The sequence below is a fragment of the Benincasa hispida genome, chromosome 6 (genome assembly GCF_027475165.1).
Source record: "Benincasa hispida cultivar pf3 chromosome 6, pf3_genome.v1.1, whole genome shotgun sequence".
NCBI lineage: Eukaryota > Viridiplantae > Streptophyta > Magnoliopsida > Cucurbitales > Cucurbitaceae > Benincasa > Benincasa hispida.
In genome coordinates this window covers 4,308,511-4,328,391 of record NC_143483.1, presented here as the reverse complement: position 1 = coordinate 4,328,391, position 19,881 = coordinate 4,308,511, and positions in this window count along the sequence as shown.

The following is a 19,881-nucleotide window of genomic DNA, read 5'->3' as shown; positions in this document are numbered from 1 at the left end:
TCTACTCAATTCTCTTTTTCTCTGTTACACGTATTTCATATTAATTTAATATTGTTTTGTCTTTTTTGTGTTTGTATAGATACGATGTCAACCCCTAATAGGCAACATGAGGCTGATGAAGAATTGTAGAAGATATATCTAGGCAACACGGGATCTTCTATGGGTGATACTTCAGGTTAGTATATTTTGAAATATATTATGTTAACTGAAATATATCATAAACTGTTTTAAATTTTTTATTCCTCCGATAGTAGCTCAGCATCCACTCAGAGGAAAAGCGAGCATTCGTGGAACATCAAGTTGGAAAAATACATCAAAAAACATGGCAGAATTGCAATCGTGATAAACGAGGGGGAGACAAAACTGATATCTCAATATTCTGTATGATTTAGTAATGCGATTGGTGTCGCCGTGAGATCTGCATTTCCAGTACAATGTCGTACTTTTGAGTCAATTGTTGGTAAGTAATTATAAGTTTATTATTTTAGAGTCAATTGTAGATTAAGAGTCATGAACATCATCTATGCAAATTCTTCCTTCATTCTTTTGTAGCCTCATTTCGAACTTGATCTGTCTAGTCAACGACTTGACTATTTTATAGAACATCAAATGCAAAACTTCTTCAAAGAATTTAGAGAAGATTTGCACAGACATTACAGGAAATGTGGAGATCCTCAGTAAGCTCGTGCCAACTTGCCTAGCTGGCTTAAAAATAGGCCAGAAGATTGGTATTTTTTGTGTGATCGTTTCGAGAGTGAAGTATTTCAGGTAGAATATTTAGGGCGTGTATCATTTGCTGCATTTACTAATACATCACACTTTTGATATTTATATTTTTTTGTTGAAATGTAGGAAATGTTTGTGACGAACAGGAAGAATAGAGAGGATACCCATCGAATTAGGTATGATTAGTGCATTATTTAGTTGTCTAATATGTTTCTATTCTGCAGTTATGGTAGCAAAGTAGTTATGTCTTAAGTAGCTTTATGATAAAGAATTGTTGGCTATCCTGCAGTTATGGTAGCCAAACAACTGGATTTTGATGTTTTTTTTGTCGTCTTGTGTGCTTTTTTATGTGCAATCCTGCAGTTATGAAATTTGTATGTTTTTTGATGTTTGGGAGGTTCCATGTTTGTCGTGGGGGGTGGGTAGAGTTTCATTATACTTGTTTTGTCGTTGAACTTGGAGTTCTTGTGTGTTTATGAATGTTTATGAAGTTCTAATGTGTTGTAGGGGGTGAGTTGAGATTGGTTTAAACCATTTTGGGGACAAAATTTTAGTTTTATATGTGTTGGTTCTTGTTTATGAAATTTGTGTGTCTTTTGATGTTCGGGAGGTTCCATGTTTTTCGTGGGGGGTGGGTAGAGTTTCATTACACTCGTCTTGTCATTGAACTTAGAGTTCTTGTATGTTTATGAATGTTTATGAAGTTCTAATGTGTTGCGGGGGGTGGGTTGAGAATTGTTTAAACCATTTTGGGGACAAATTTTGAGTTTTATGTATGTTGGTTCTTGTTTATGAAATTTGTGTGTTTTTTATGTTCGAGAGATTTCATGTTTGTCGTGGGGGTGGGTAGAGTTTCATTACACTCGTCTTGTTATTGAACTTGGAGTTCTTGTGTGTTTATGAATGTTATGAAGTTTTTATGTATTCTGGGGGGTGGGTTGAGATTGGTTTAAACTATTTTGGGGACAAAGTTTGAGTTTTAAGTGTGTTGGTTCTTGTTTATGAAATTTGTGTGTTTTTTGATGTTCGGGAGGTTCCATGTTTGTCGTGGGGGGTGGGTAAAGTTTCATTACACCCGTCTTGTCGTTGAACTTGGTGTTTTTATGTGTTTATGAATGTTTATGAAGTTCAAATATGTTGTGGGGGGTGGGTTGAGATTGGTTTAAACCATTTTGGGGACAAAATTTGAGTTTTATGTATATTAGTTCTTATTTATGAAATTTGTGTATTTTTTGATGTTTAGGAGGTTCCATGTTTTTCATGGGGGATGGGTAGAGTTTCATTACACTCGTCTTGTCATTGAACTTAAAGTTCTTGTGTGTTTATGAATGTTTATGAAGTTCTAATGTGTTGTGGATGTTTTGTTTATAATGTTTGAACGTGTTGTGGATGTTTACCGATTATGACATTTGAATGTTTTTGTTTTATTGTAGAATGTTGTTCGGAGATGAGGTTGGACGATTGTTCAAGATGTTGTATTCCAGACATGTTCTAGATGTTGTTTTCATTTTATTTCTTCTATGTATTTATGATATGAATGTTTATGAAGTTCTAGTATCGACTTTGTTTTATTTTAGGATATTGTAATTTTTGATTTATTTGTTATAGTATGGACTTTGTTTTCGTTGTTTTATTTATTATGTGAATTTGTTTATTTGGTTAATTATGTTTTACAGGTTATTCAGATCAAATTTTTAAAAATTACAAACTATAAATTAAAAATATTTGGAAGACAATTTTCAACTAATGAAGGAATTCCCCACACATATATTACTGCAACGGGAGTTCCTGTAACTCCCGAGCACTCCAGACGCATGATACAACGATCGTAGAAAACGGCATCGGAAGTTAGTCGAGGAACTCCTGACGCCCTTTCTTTCATGCGTTGGGAGTTCCTCTCCCGATGGATTGTTCCCAACCAAACTCCCGACGACCCATTATTCGTCAGGAGAGCCTCTCCCGATGCATTTTCCACCCTTTCTTGGCGAATTGTGACATCGGAAGAAGTTCGATTTCTTGTAGTGCGTTTAGAAGTCCATTCTTAACCAACCTCTCAATCCTATTGAGATTAATGTGATCTAGTCTTAGATGCCAAAATTGAGCATTATCTTTAGGAGAAAATTTTCTCTTCTTAGCTTTAGTGGTTACAGTGTTCAACATTTTAATATTTAGGAGCATTTGAGATACCAACGGCCTTAGTACATATAAGTTGCTTCCATTTGTTGCAAAACAAAGATTAATACTATTTTCGAGACAAATGTTTTATCTCGAATAAAAGATACATTAAAAATGTGTTCTAACAAATATGAAACTGAAATAAAGTTCATTTTAAAATTAGAAACATAGTAAACATTGTCTAACAACATAAACTTTGATTAAAAAAAACTTCAAACTCCCAACTGCAACTGCCGAGACAACCTCTCTTGTTCCAACCCATAGAGTCATCTCTCCCACTGGCAAGTGTTTCTAAGAACTAGTTTCCTGCAAAGAAGTACAAATCATAGGGATGAAAACCCTAAGGCACATCAGAAGCCATATCATAAGAACCCAAAATGTATTTCAATATGCCTCATTTTAAATAAAAAAAATTGGAATAAAAACTACAAATCAAAATATATTAAGCATGCAATTCTAGAAACAAAACCTATAAAGAGAAAAAATAACCCTACCTTGCAAACCTTTTGGGAATTCTATGGAATTCTTTTTTATGAATTGGGAATGAGCACCACCATTTGGAGTCCACCCTGTTCTTGCAGGGAAAATAAGGATTTGAGAATTGTGGAATCCTTTTTATAAATTGGGAGGATTTTGGGAAAAACACATGGAGTTTTTACTTCTAAAAAGGAAAAGTAGAGAGATTAAAAAAAAATTCTTTCTACTTCTTTTTTATAATACAGAGAGATGAAGAGAGAGAAGTGAGAGATGTGGGAGTCATTCCACATCTCTAACAACTCCCCTACACGAGGAGTTACATTTTTATTTAATTAAAATTAAATAGATCTATTTATTTAATTTAACGAAATAAATAAAAACCAATAACCATTTAAATCACATTTAAATGGTTCCCTTTCATATAACCTATAGTTTTAATGTGCGTCTAATGTGCATTAGTTTTAACCTATAGTTTTGATTTAATCAATTTAATTAAATTTAAAATTAAATTCAAAATTAAATTAAATTAAATAAATAATTAATTCTTCAATTAATTAATCGTCCAATTAAATATCACATATTTAATTTAATTTTCCATTTGAATCATATTCAAACACACTTCTCATTTAACCTATGGCTTTAATGAGTATCAAATGCACATTATTTTTAACCCATAGTTTTCAATATAAATATTATTCATATTAAATTAATATTTGAACTCCTTTCAAATATTTCGTTCTCTCACTTATTAATTTTGAATCATATCTAAAATTAATAATAAAGTCTAAAACTAAACATTATATTAAAATATATCAGCATACATTAAAAAATCCCAATTCTGAATTTGAATATTTCAAATTCAATTTAATGACAAATTACCTCAATACCCTTTATAAGCTAGGAAGGGTACCTAAAGAATCTGCAAATCAAAAGTTCTAATAATGTGAGATTAATTGGCTGAACTCATTAACCAAATTAATCAATACTCGTTAACTATGGGTACACTCCACTAAAGACCCGTAGATGAACTGTTCTCACTACTGACATGTTTCTGTGTCCATAGATATAAACCAATAATAGCAAGTTAATCCTTCACGTGTGTTTGTAAAACCAGCTGGGTCAAATTACCATCTTAGCCATGGGTTACCTCTACATCCTTAAGTATTAGTGCTCCTCTAATGAAAAACCTGTTTATGGTCCAACTATTAAACAGAAAATCCTCTCGGGCCAGTGAGAGAATAGAGCCCTTTGTTCAAGTCCCGGATACATCACTTAAGGGAACACACATCTACTTACCTTGAAGTCGGGAAGGAGTGAAATCCATTATATGATTATGTTCCCAGCTAACCACTCGGTCTTATCTGCAAAATGGTAGGAATATTGAGTTGGCGAACTGGCCACTCTCATCCATACAAATCAAAGGGCAGTCCCTCATGAACAAGAGTACGTAATATACTCAGGAGTAAAACTAAGTTGTCTAGGTCATTCTATTGAAATAGGAACCTAACTAGTCAACAGAGTTACATCTAATGGTTACTATTTCGAAGTCCGGTCTTGTGAAAACTCATTGCTCAGGATACCTTCACTTACGTGTCTCCTACACGAACACGTTGGATCACTGCGTTTGTATCAAATACAAAGTGGGTCGTATCTATAGTGTTACTAGCATAAGATACCCAACCTTACCTCTATACTATAGACCCTTTAGGTTGTATCTTGAATATTGATCCCTATATGTCTCTACATACAGTTCAAGACTCATAAGATAGCCTAAAATATTGGTTTATTGGATTTTAGGGCTAATAAGAAAAAATTAAATAAAATAGCAATAACACTTATTGAGAAAAGCATTAATAAGTATTTGTTAATGATGGTCATTTAATTACATTCACTATCTACGAATTTTAGGGCATAAAACCCAACGAACTCCCACTTGAACTAAAACTCTAATTAGTGGGATGTACATTACACGGAACAACGGGGATGTTACAAATACAAAGCAAAATACAATAAATTAGGGCATTTCATACCCATTACATATCTCCCATTTTCCCTAAATTACACAATGTACATATCTCGTAGACCTAGATTCTCTAGATGACTCTCAAATACTTTAGCCAAGAGAGCCTTCGTAAGTGGATCAACAATGTTGTGCACCGAAGTGATTTTTATGACGATCAAATCTCCTCATTGCACAATCTCCCATATCAGGTGATACTTCCTCTCAATGTGCTTTTCTTATTTGTGGCTACGAGGTTCTTTTGAGTTAGCCACAACCCCATTGTTGTCACAGTATAAGGTGATTGGCAAGTTCATGTTTGGAACTTCCAAATCACTTAGGAACTTCCTTGGCCAAATTGCCTCCTTTGTTGTTTCATAAGCAGCTACATACTCAGCCTCCATGGTCGAGTTTGCAATGCATCCTATATGTACTGACATGTTTAATTTAAATATAACGTACATCACATGCATAAAATACTTAAACAACAACAATATGGTTCAATTTTGGCATCTTAAACAAGAAAAATAACTAATTATTACAAAAACAATCCAAAAGCAGCTTCAAAAGGGGTCTGGGCCACTCGATACGACTCGAACAAGACCCATCACCCGAACTAGCCTCCAAATGCTTCAATTTAGGCTGAACGGACCAGATGTTACTGAACCAGACTAGATGAAGACTGAACCAGTCAAACCGAACGTCCTCTCGCGTGAACCAACTCACGAACGCGTGCCTTTCTGGGCTGGGATGAACATCATTGTGACACTTCATCCTAGCATTGCAATGCCTCGGGCTGATTATGAACAGTGTTGCAACACTCTCCTTGCAGTGTCCCGATGCTACAAAGCAGAATCTTGATTCTAGATTTCTACAACGACCATGCTTGCTTTGATCTTCAATTACGGCCTAATTTCAACTCTAATGACTCCAACAAAATTACAGACACTAGAGCACACATATAAGCTCATCAAATAAGAGCCAATTACAAATTAAGCTTCATAATTGAAGAGAAAACTGATGCCAAAGTTGAATTTTAACCATATCAGTCACCATTTCATACATGCTTAGAAATTCACCCACCAAAGTCAAGTTAACTAAATTGAGTTCTTAATCATGCTCTGATACCAATTGATAGTGTAAATCAACACGTAGTAGAAGAAATCAGAATCAAGAAGCAGTCTAATTACACTTAATTTGAGTTTTAAAGCATGCATTTAAACTGTCATTAAAATAGGGTTTCATAAGAATATCAACTTTGATGTAACTCTTCAAATCCTTGTTGCTCACCACGAAATCAATCTCCAAATGTTCAGTAGACCATCAAGAAGATCTTCTCTACTAATCTCTAACTTGGATTGTGTGGAGAAAACACTGAATTGAACTCAATTAGTTAAGGAAGGAAGAGGGCTTTGGAGAGAATAAAGAATTTCTGAAAAACTAATTGCATAACTCTTCAAAATTCTGAATCTTGAAGCTTGTATGGAACAAATTCATGCAAGCACTAATGGAACAAGCTGAATGACACTTCAATTAGCATTATCATAGTGGGATAGGTGTTGATTAATGGATAAATCCACTAACTTTTGTTTTTCCATTTTCAATTTCATTTTTCCAATTTAATTTTCACCAACATTAAATTAAATTTTTAATCAAAAATAAAATTTTAATTTTAATTTTAAAAAATATTTTTATTTAAATAATTAATTAAACAACTATAATTAATTAATTAAATAATAATTTAATATCAAATATTAAATTAATTAAACACCTAATTTATACATGAATCCTATTCATGCAATTCAATATTTAAATCAGTATTTAAATATTTTAATCTCTCCAATTTTTTTTTAATTTCGACAAAATTAAACGTTTCTATTGTATCAAATACAATTCATTAAAATCCTAATTGAATTTGCACACTACAAATTCAAAACCCTAATTTTGAATTTGAACTTTCAAATCAGCTTAATTCATTAATTCAAGACATAATTTTCAAGCTAGTAGAGGGATCTTATGGACCTACAGATCATGAACTTCAATGATTTGAGATTAATTGGCTAAACTCTTTAGACCAAATTAATCAATATTCGTTAACTATTGAGACACACCACTATAGCTCGATAGTTGCACTCTCACTCTCCTCACTGTAGATATATTTCTGTCTACTTTAACCATAATCAGTAAGTCAATCCTTCACAAGTTGTTCGTATTTACAGCTAGGTTAAAATTACCGTTTTACCCTTGTAAATACATCTTCCTCCTTAAGCTAGCACTGATCCTCTATTGAACAATTTGGCTTATAGTTCAACTAATAAACCATAACTCTCTCGATTATGAGAGGGCGAGGCTCCGTTGTTGAAGACCAGGAATCAATGCTTAAGAGAACAACCTATTTGCTAACCCTAAGTCAGGTAGGAGTGAATTTCATCTTGCTGAACTATGTCCCAAGTTATTTATCTGGTCTTACCCTAAAATGGGAGGCTTATTGAGTAGTATTGTTTAACTATTCTCACCTATGCAGATCAAAAGATAATTGATAACTTGTAGAAATACAAGTTATTTATGCTGCCTTATTCAGATATTGCGGCCAAAAGAGAAGGAATATGCGTCGATTGTATGAAAATTAGCTTAGAAATACAATAAATATAAATTATTGCAATTACACCTACTAACATCATTAAGATGGTAGAAGAGGATATTTCTACTATTGTTTTGCAGGAAACCAAGTCACTGCTTGTGATCAAGGCTCAACGAGAAACAGAACAACACATCTCTGTCACATTGCACCCATCAATCAACAATGAAGAGACGATTAACAAAATGACGGTGCAATGCGACAGTCGATCCCGAACTGAATGTCAACCGCATGCGGTAATAAAAACAACACCGCATTTCGAAAGATCCAGCTGAGCAATGCAAATGCAGGTTTTCAGTTTGCAAAATAAGGTAAAGAGTTCACAGACGGGGAAGGGTTCCTATTTATAGGTTGGGCCGTAGTGGGCCCAATGCGATTTTCATGGTGACAGGTCTCGAGACACTCAAAAGGCCCATCGCTCGAACTTCCCTCATTTATGAAATATGAACATTCTAAGCAATCTTGAGTAAGGAGGGGGATTACCCATAGCTTATCATCCATGGCCGACCAAGCTTCCCTGCTACCGGTTGAGCGAGCCTGAGAGGGAAGCTTAGTCGGCCATGGATGATAAGCTAGGGAGGACTGGAAAATTCGCTAGGGTTTTAGGAAGAAGAAAGCTTCGTATGCTGGGTGCTAGGGTTTTTAGTTTGCAAAATAAGGTAAAAAGTTCACAGATGGGGAAGGGTTCCTATTTATAGGTTGGGCCGTAGTGGGCCCAACGCGATTTTTGTGGTGAAAGGTCTCGAGACACTCAAAAGACCCATCGCTCGAACTTCCCTCATTTATGAAATTTCAGAAAAACGTCCTTTCGTCTGCAGAATAATCATTGCTTTGGCGTACGAAACGATTGGACTCCTCAAATGACAAAAATAATTTTCTTTAATGTTTTATTCGAATGGACGCAAAGTAAAGATTAACGCAATATGTTCACCAATGCAACGACATCTTCGCAGAGGACGAGCAACAATGCATGCATCCCCGCAACACACCCCTTAACTAAACACATTTCTGGAGGATCGGGTGCACGGTATTACTACCAACGCAACACTACCTCAACATAGTGCATTTTGCTAAAGATGGGCAAAGGACACACACGCGCGCAACACACCCCTTGGTTTCAACGCATTTGAATTGGATGAACGCAAAGCGTATCTTACTTGGTTCAAGATGTATCCATTATCGCCTTGCATACTAGATGTTGATTGTTTCATTTCATTTATTTTATTTTATTTTTCATCAATGCAAGTTGCTATGACTTGTTGCAATAAATTTCCTTTTATTTCTCAATCATTCACCAATTAAAGACTAATGCATTAATTACATAAAAGTTAAAAGAATTAAAGACGGTACAAAAATAAATGCAAAGGAAATAAATGAAGAATTAAATTCATAAAGTCAAGAAACGAATTAAATGAAGAAGTAAAGATAAAATTCAGGAATTCAATAAGACAGGAATGTAAAGAAAGCATTAAACATAGATGTGAGATATGGACTGAAAGATGCGTTTCTTTGAGTGAGCGCAATCCACATCCCTGCAGGCGGTTCGACTTGCCCACCCAATGTTCTAGGGACATTGCTCCTTTCCATTGGATCATGGGGCTTTAGAGTTGCTGGGTAACGTTCTTGGTACTCTATTTCTCAGCTCAAATGCCAGCTGGCCCACTTGGATCTCCAAGTTTTGAATTGAAGATGCTTGTGCTTGCATTACTACGTCATTTTTGTCCATATATTGTTAAAGCAGGGCCTCCAATGAGCTTCCGGAGGTGTTTGAAGATGAGGGTTGCTGGTTATGCGATTGCCTTGGTTGCCTCTGGTTCGAGTTATGGTGAAAAGGAGGATTTCCTGGACTGCCGCTCAGATGGTTGATTGGCCCCTCTGGTTAGGATTGCCTGGGTCGATGGCTTCTCCAGCCAGGATTGTAGGTGTTTCTGAAGGGATTGTTTTGGATGGCGCATACTTGCTGGAGATTCGAGGGGCACATTTCTACTACATGAGCCCCTCCACAATTAACGCAACTTATTGCAGCCACTTGAGCCGGTGCAGTGAGTTGCGGTGATTGTTGGGGGATGGCTCCTTGATTGAATGCCATCGATTGAAGGATAGAGGTCACCGCGGCCATCTGAGCAGCCAACGTGGTCATTGTCTCCACAGGGACAATGGCAGTTTCATTCTTTCTTCGTTCAGTGCCTCGACCTCCATAGCCATCATCAATCCAGTCATCCATGTTCCGCGATATGCGGTCAAGGATGACTTTAGCCTCAATATACGTTTTGTCCATAAAACCTCCTGCCGCGGAGGTGTCAGCAATAGTTTGCTTCAACCTATTCAGGCCGTTATAAAAGGTCTCCATCAAAACGCAATCGGGTATCTCGATATGCGGGCAGTTTTTCACCAATCTTCTAAATCGCACCCAGGCGGTGCTCAAGGTCTCATTCTCCATTTGCTCGAAGTTCAGCACGTCCTTTCGTTGTTTTGCATTGACGGCCGGTGGGAAGAACTTCTTCATGAATCGTTCCACCAGTTGATCCCATGATGTGATCTCGTTTGGCTCTAGTGAGTGAGCCCACCTCTTGGCTTCATCCCTCAAGGTGTAAGGGAACAAATACAATCTAATACTCTCCAGGGTAACGCCAGGTAGTGAGAAGTTTCCGCACATTTCGACAAAGCTGGTCAAGTGGGCATACGGGTCTTCACCTTGTAGACCCATAAATTTCCCTGCATTTTGGATCATTTGCAGCATGACTGACTTTATTTCGAACCTTGCGTTCTCCTCAACAATAGGCCTCGAAATCCCAAGCGAAAAATCATACAGGTTGGGTGTCGTATAATTCCTCATGGGGATGTTGCGATCAACCACCAGGAAAACAGGATCTTGCGTTGGTCTAACAGCCCCTTGATTTGCTACGGGAATCGCATTGTCATTTTATCTGCCATACTCGCTATTTTATTTCGCCTTATCCGATTCTAACATGCCCGTGCATGAAAGGTATGCTCGATCTCAGGGTCAACTTCGAATTCTGGTTCAGCACCAGTACTCATAAACCATCAAGCTACTCTCCGCGTTGAACAACCAGTACAACGATATCTATCCTGCAAAACACCACAAACACACTCAAACAATAAACCGTTAACCAGTCCCCGACAATGGCGCCATAAACTTGTAACGCGAATTTTTGTATGATGCAAGTCCATGCCATAAACTTGATGACATAGATTTTATGCGATTGATATGTGATACTACTTTTAGATATGCATTAATAATGAATGTTCTTACAGTATGCTGTGCATTGTCACGAGTTTCCTTACATTGAAACCAAGTATAATTTCACCGCAAGTTTCTCGGTGTGATCCGAGGTCGAACACAGAGACTGTTTGAGGTTATTGCATTGTGTTTGTGATATATGTGACCAGGGGTTTTTCAATTCATAAAAGAGTTTTGTGTACAAGTAATTAAACATGCGATAAAGTAAAGTAAAGTGGTAGAAATGCGATAATAAAATAAATTGCGATAAAGTAAATCTAAGCTAAGATGATACAAGATATAGGTTTCATGATACAAGATACTGAGGTCAAGGTTAGCTGTGAAGATTATACAAAGATCGTGTAATGTGGTGACAAGTCTTATGTGTGAAGCAAAAACAGAGAAGATAATTAATACAAACATCACAAGTTCCTTAATTGCGTTAAAGATATAAGTATGGTTCCACTTTTCCCTTGGCATACACCTCTCGGTGATCGGTCGCATTCCCACATCTCTGTGGTAAAACAAAGACGAACGTAATGAACGCAAGGTTGCTTCCATCTCTAGAAGTACTACTCGCTTTAGTCAACGTATTCTTCTAACCTTCTCTCGATAGATCAAAATGACATCTTCACTTTTTCTCTCACAGGTGAAGATGCCATCTAGCATGCCTTAGTTAAACGCATTTATCTCTTTAGCACAGATTAACTTACTCGTTTAATTCATATTAATTACCAAGATATTAAGAAAACTTCATGGAGAAAACGATTAATGGAAGAACGAAAATAGATAGAAGAGTGGGAATGGAAAGGATCAAAACATTCAATAACACTATTTAACGCCTGATACATGATTTGTGAATGAAGGGATTAAGAGAATGAAATACAATTGATGAAATAGAGTTAGAAAAAAAAAATATAAATAAGCGCCAACGTCTTGCTACCGATCTGGATGGAGATTTGCTTACCGGCATGGATGGATCGTGCGGAAGGATGAGCTTCCCTTTCAGGCTTGCTCAACCAGTAGCAGGGATCTAAGCACAGAGCTTCACGACAAAGATTTGGCAGAATTGCACTGAGACTCACCTCTTGGCCTTGTTTCTTCTCTTCCCAGATTTCGTCCGATCAGTACTTAGCTCTGCTTTTCTCTCAATAATCTAGCATCAATTAGCCCTCGTATCAAGTATATATTCTCTGAATTATATGGGGGTATTTATAGGTGAAACGCTTTGACTCTTGGCTTGTGGACCCTGAGCTGAATACTGATCGAAAGAAATTCGGGAAGAGTCAAGAGTCAAAGCTTTTCACCTATAAATACCCCATAGAATTCAGAGAATATATACTTGATACGAGGGGTAATTGATGCTAGATTATTGAGAGAAAGGTTGAGCTGAGTACTGATCGGAAGAAATCCGAGAAGAGAAGAGACAAGGCCGAGAGGTGAGTCTTAGTGTAATTCTGCCAAATCCTCGCCGTGAAGCTCTATGCTTAGATCCCCTGCTACCGGTTGAGCAAGCCTGAGAGGGAAGCTCATCCTTCCACACGATCCATCCACGCCGGCAAGCAAATCTCCATCCAGATCGATGCTAAGACATTGACACTTATTTGTATTTGTTTCTAACTCTATTTCATCAATTGTATTTCATTCTCTTAATCCCTTCATTCACAAATCATGTATCAGACGTTAAATAGTGTTATTGAATGTCTTGGTCCTTTCCATTCCCACTCTTCTGTCTATCTCTGTTCTTCCATTAATCGCTTTCTCCATGAAGTTTTCTTAATACCTTGGTAATTAATATGGATTAAATGAGTAAGTTAATCTGTGCTAAAGAGATAAATGCGTTTATCTAAGACATGCTAGACGGCATCTTCACCTGTGAGAGAAGAAGTGAAGATGTTATTCTGATCTATCAAGAGAAGGTTAGAAGAATGCGTTGACTAAAGCGAGTAGTACTTCTAGAGATGGAAGCAACCTTGCGTTCATTACGTTCGTCCCTGTTTCACCACAGAGATGTGAGAACACGGCCGATCACCAAGAGGTGTACGCCAAGGGAAAAGCGGAACTGTACTTATATCTTTAATGCAATTAAGGAACTTGTGATGTTTGTATTAATTATCTTCTCTGTTTCTACTTCACACATAAGACTTGTCACCGCATTACACGATCTTTGTATAATCTTCACAGCCAGCCTTGACCTCAGTATCTTGTATCATCTTAGCTTAGATTTACTTTATCGCAATTTATTTTATTATCGTATTTCTACCGCTTTACTTTACTTTATCGCATGTTTAATTACTTGTACACAAAACTCTTTTATAAATTGAAAAACCCCTGGTCGCATATATCACAAACACAACGCAATAACGTCAAACAGTCTTAGTGTTCAACCTCGAATCACACCGAGAAACTTGCGGTGAAATTATACTTGGTTTCAACGCAAAGAAACTTGTGACAATGCATAACATACTACAAGAACATTCATTAATAACACATATCTAGAAGTAGTATCACATAACATCGCATAAAATCTATGTCATCAAGTTTATGGCATGGACTTATCATACAAAAATTCGCGTTACAATTATCCCAAATAAACAGGAGTTCATAGTTAGCTCAGGATTAAGATCGAGTTACCCTAGGTCATTGAAATTTTGAAATAGTCAGTACAGTAAACGATCGTTATAAAGAAAAATTGACTATTTCGATGTCCGGTCTTATGTAAACTCATTGTATAGGATACCTCCCACTTACATGTCTCCACATGAATGATTTTGGGATCACATTATTTGTATCAGTATAAAAATGAGCCGCATCTAATAGTGTCACTAGGATGAGGTACCCAATCTCATCCATATAGACCATTTTGGCTATATACAAAAACTTGATCCACTTTTATATCGCCTCATAAAGTTAAAGTATACATATTATAACCATGAATTCGTTTATTGGATTTTTATAACAGAATGCTATCAACAACAATTTATTGAATAAAATACTCACTAATATTTTTATTGAAAAATAGAATATAGTAATAATATTTACGAACTACGAGTTTAAGACATTCGTAACATTTGATACATTATAATATTAAATATTTATGAGAGGAAATAAATATTTGAATATGATTCAAATATTAATTCTATGAATTGGATTCATATTTTTAAATTTAATATAAATGTAATTTATATTAAATGCCATTAGTGAGAGAAAAGATACTATAGTTTATATTGTATTTGATACAATATATAAACTATAAGTTATATGTTATATTTGATATAACATACAGTTTAATATATATATATTATAGGATAAAGTGGTTATCATATAAATATATATTAAATTAATTATTAAAATAAATTAAATTTTTTTAAAATTTAATATAGTTATTTTTGATATCATGTGAGTGAGGATTAGTTAATCTTCTTCTTCTTGCGTGAAAAAGAAAAGAAACAGAGAAATATAGAGAGATATCCCACAGTGAGATCTCTAAACTTTTGATCCTCTATTCTTTTTTCTCTATCTCCTCGTCGCTCACCAAAATAGCTAGAGTTCCACTCCTCCTGGAATCTCATCCAGAGAATACCGAGATTGCTATTGTGGTAGTTTCCATTTGGATAAATTGGGTTTTTGATCTGTTCGTGATTTTCAAATAGAAAAGGAAACATGAAGATATTTGTTCTTCAAGGGTAAGTCTCTTATTCTCTTTTTTCTTTTCTTCTTCTTCTCTGTAAAATTTTCATTATGTGAAATTTGAAAAATTTGGCACGATCCGCTTTTGCTACAGTCCCTTCATAGGGTTCCTTTATTTAGAGCTTCAAAGGATTGAAGATTTGAAGAGTTCGTTGGGTTGCGATTCTGAATTCGAGGACGAGAGTCAAGAACCCGCTTGCATCTTCTTCCCTATTTGATTTTCTTTTCCTTTGTATTTGGAAACTTCATGAATGGTCTATGTTTGTGTGGTAATCACGAGTCACTAATTTGTGTTCTTAGGGTTTTGATCTAGTTTTATGGATTGCATGAACTGAGTTAATTATTCTTATATTCAATTTATGCATAATTTATTTTAATATTCTTAGTCTTAATGCTTACGAACAATTTACTATTGTTTGAATGTTCTTTAATTAATGTCTTGCTTGAGAAAGAGGGCGTTAGGTTAGATCTAGCATGTTAAACTGTTAATCAAGTATGCACTAAAGTGATAGGAGATTAATAGAGATTAATGATGGAGAAACTTAATGCTGTAACTAATCAAGTAATTGCAAGGAATTGAATTAATGGTTAGTTATTAGAAAATGTTGAGCTCGAGAGAGATACTTGGATATAAGACTCTTAAGTCGATAATTAGCATGAAATCAATCTAAGGTCTAGATAATTAATTTGGTTAATCCATCTAACAAAATCATACTCTAGGACGTGTCTTTGTCTAGTTTCGCCCCGGTGTTATCTTTTATTTGCTTTTTAAGATTAGATTAATTAGATTTCCATCACATTCTAGTCCCCTAAATAAAATGAAAAGGATCTCTAAATAGCTAAAAGAGTCAAACCAATTTCCTTGAGGACGATACTAGATCTCTTGACTGTTTTACTATATTATAATTTGACGCGTGCGCTTGTGCTCACCATCAACTCCCTTTAAATGTGATAATATTAGTGTTGAACACTTCGGTTTCCGATAGTGTGTGAGACTCCTCTCCGCTTGATTATCTTCCTTGTAACTCAATGAATTCCTTCACATGAGAACTTAGGTCCCCCTAAGTCTTGAGAATCCCTTCTCTATATATAACACCCTATGCTCCCGTTAAGACCAAGAATCCCTTCCCTTCAACTGCACCTTAGGCTCCCTCTAAGACAAAATAATCTTCATGTTCATGAATGATTCACACAATGATGTTGCACAACGAAAATAGTGCCCAACGACTAAGGATTTTGATGGGTGTGCGATTGATGTCTCCTTTAAGTGAAAGTATATAGATCACTAATTGTGATAGGAATGACCATTGTTAGCCTAGATGATGAAGATGATCAAGTTGAAAAGAGAAATCAAAGAAAAAAAATAATCAAAGCCAAATCAAACGCATGAAAGATGATCTTTTGAATCTATCATATAATTAACCAATCTAATAATTAATAAATATAATCATATTATATTCTTACCCTATACTTTGATATCACATATCTACTATAGTAATTTTAATTTCTCCTCTACCTGATATAAATCATATTTATATCTAATTTTCTAAACAATAATGTATCTTATACATTTAGTCAATTATATCATATATAATTAACCAGTTCAATTATATCATATATAATCGATCTCCTGCTTGTCAATTTGAACATTTCAAATTAACCCAAACACTGATTCTTGACTTTATTCAAGCTAACCAGGGGATCTAATGGACCTATGGCTCGAAGCTCCAACGGTAGATGAATAACTGACCAAACTCTTTAGCCATGAGATCCACCATCTTTTAAATGTCAGGCATTCCACTAAAGACCAGCAGCTGAACTCTTCTTACCACAGATATATTTCTGTGTCCATTGGATATAACCAATCATGAGTACGATGACCCTTCACAGATGCTCGTAAGTATAGTTGGGTCAATTTACCGTTTTGCCTCAATAGTTACATCTCACTTCTTAAGTACCACTGATTCCTCTAATGAACAATACTCGTGTGTGAACACCTCTCGGGCCAAGAGAAGGTGTGTGGCGCCACATTGTTCAAGCCTTGGAATCAGCTCTTAAGAAAGCTATCTATATACTTACCCCTGCCTCGAGGAAGGAGTAAATTCTATCTTGTGTAGCTGAGTTCCCAGCTCCCAAATCAGACGAATCCCCAAAATGGTAGGTTTGAATCGGCGACCTGGCCACTCGCACCTATACAAATCAAAGAACTGCCCTCAATGGCAGGAGTTCCCAACTCACTCAGGATTGAGATCATGTTACCTATGGTCATCATAGTGAAGTGAAGTCTCTTTCATGAACGATGTTATATAACGAGACGTTAACACTTCGTGGTCAGGTCTTATACAAACTCTTTGTATAGGACGCCCCTGCTCACATGTCCCCAAGACACAATACTTGTGACCATTCTACAAAGCAGGCCGCATCCGTAGCATTTCCAAGATAAGGTTTCCCTCCCATATCTATATACTACAGATTATTTTAGTTATCACTCAAGACATGATCCACTTGTATGTCACCACATACATGCTTAACTTACATACAAATAACCATGGATTTTATGTTTATTGGTTTGTGGTAAAGCAAATAAAACATGTAACTGAGCATAAAACAAGATGTGAAGTAAATATCATATATTATACAACACAAGTTCGTACAGACTTACAAACTACAGGACACAAGACTTTAGGGCATCAACCCCAACACCCATCATTATTCTTATCGCAACGATACTTCGGAGGTTTAGAGCAATATCCACCGAGGAGCAGTCTGCTACTCGTCCTTTGAATTGAGACAATCTCAGCTAATCATTATTACCAGGATAACTAATACTCCAATAGATCCTTTAGTTATCGTTTCTTTGGTCTAGAATATACTAACACTTAGTAATTCTCGTAAGTGTGACTCGCAATTTTCAGATCTAGAGGTAGGCCCTAAAAATGCTACTGAATTGGAGAGTCAAAGTTGGGAATCAACCTAAGAGACCCTATTCATTTCTGAAGTTTGAGTTGTTCCAAATCCCATGTTACAACCTTCCGAGGGGATAGTTGTTGAAAACAACTAGCTTATTTCACCTAAAAACGACAAGCAGATGCAACATAGGAATCTCACGGTCCAACCTAATGGAGGAGACCATAGGATGTGTTGACACACTTTCCTTCACCCACTTACTATGAACTACCTCCCCTATTCACCTTGATATTGTCTCATGCAAACACTTTCCAAATGCAGGTCACTTCAAGGATGACATGAAGCCAAGCATGAATCTCACGATGTGAACTCGTAGGGACGTGAGAGCTAAAAACAATATATCGTATATATTATTAATCTCCCACTGAAGTGTTCTAGACGACTGTGTTGGGTTTTATGTCCTAAAACTCATGGTTTGTAAATAATAAAACTTATTCTAAAAATTCAATAAGTTATTATTGAATATATGAATTGCTTATTTCATTTTAGAAATAAATCCAATAAACTAAAAGATCCATGACTATTACATGAATACTTGAACTTTATGTGGAGACATAATAGTGGATCATGTTCGAGTAAATAGTCAAAATGATCTATAGTATATGAATAAGATTGGGTGCCTTATTTTGGTAACACTATTGGATGTGACTCACTTTGTAATTGTTACAAGGAGTTGTAAAGTGCTATAGACGATATGATCCTAATTCATACATGTTATGACATGAGGAGTGGAGGTGTCCTGTGCAATGGGTTTGTAGAAGATCGGACCATGAAATAAGTCACTCTTACTTTATAATGCTATTTATTGTTTAAGACTGACTATTTTAAAGCATGACCTAGGTAACTTGACCTTAATCTTAAGCTAACTATGAACTCTTGTTTATTCGCGATTATCCTTAGATTTGCATAAGTAAGGGTTTGCTCAATAGCGCCGACTCAATAAACCTTCATTTCAGGGGCAAGATCGGGTAGATAGCTGGGGACATAGAGTGCAAGATGGATTTCCCTCATACCTGCTTTCAGGGATAGTAGAGAGGTTGTTCCCTTAAGTGCTGACTCCGGGTCTTGAACAAGGGGCCCCATCTTCTCACTGACCCGAGACGGACTCAGTTTGTTGATCGGATCACAAATCAATGGTTCATTAGAGGATCAGTGGAACTTAAAGAACGAGAGGTAATCTTGGGGGTAAAACAACCATTTGACCCAACCGTTATTACGAACAACCTGTGAATGGTAACTTACTAGTTATAGTTATATCGAGTGGACATAATATATCTACAGTGAGGGGAGTGCAACTCTGAGCGTTAGTGAAGGATCCAGTAGTTAACGAATGGGGGTTAATTCGGTATAAAGAGTTTAGCCAATTAATCTCAGATCATTGGAGACCATGATCTGTAGTTCCACAAGGTCCCCCTACTAGCTCATAAATGGATTAGTCTTAGAGTAGTGTGATAAGTTAATTTGAAACATTCAAATTAAAATTAAGGAAATTAGTAATTATATGTGATATAATTACGCGTTTAATTTTGGAATTAAACAAAATTGGAGAATCAATTAATATTTAAAAATGGTTTCAATATTAAATTCATGAATAAGGATTCATGTTAGTGGAATTAGTGTTAATTAATTTAATATTTGATATTAAATTAATTAGAATTAATTAAATTATTTAATTAATTATTTATAATTAATTTTATTAGAAAATTAATTAATGAATTAATTTTGTAAAATTAATAAAGATTTCATTTTTGAAAATAAAATTTATTTTGGAAATCAATTTAGAAAATCAAAATTGAAAAGATGAAAAATGGAAAAAGTGGGATTTCTCCACTTTCCATTTCAAGTTGCTCACACATTTCCACCATTGTTTTGAGTCAAAATTTCCAAGCATGAGGTATAATTCATGCAGCAATCCTCTTTGCATGATAGTCTTACTATAAATAGAGAAGACTGAAGTGGAAATCGGGC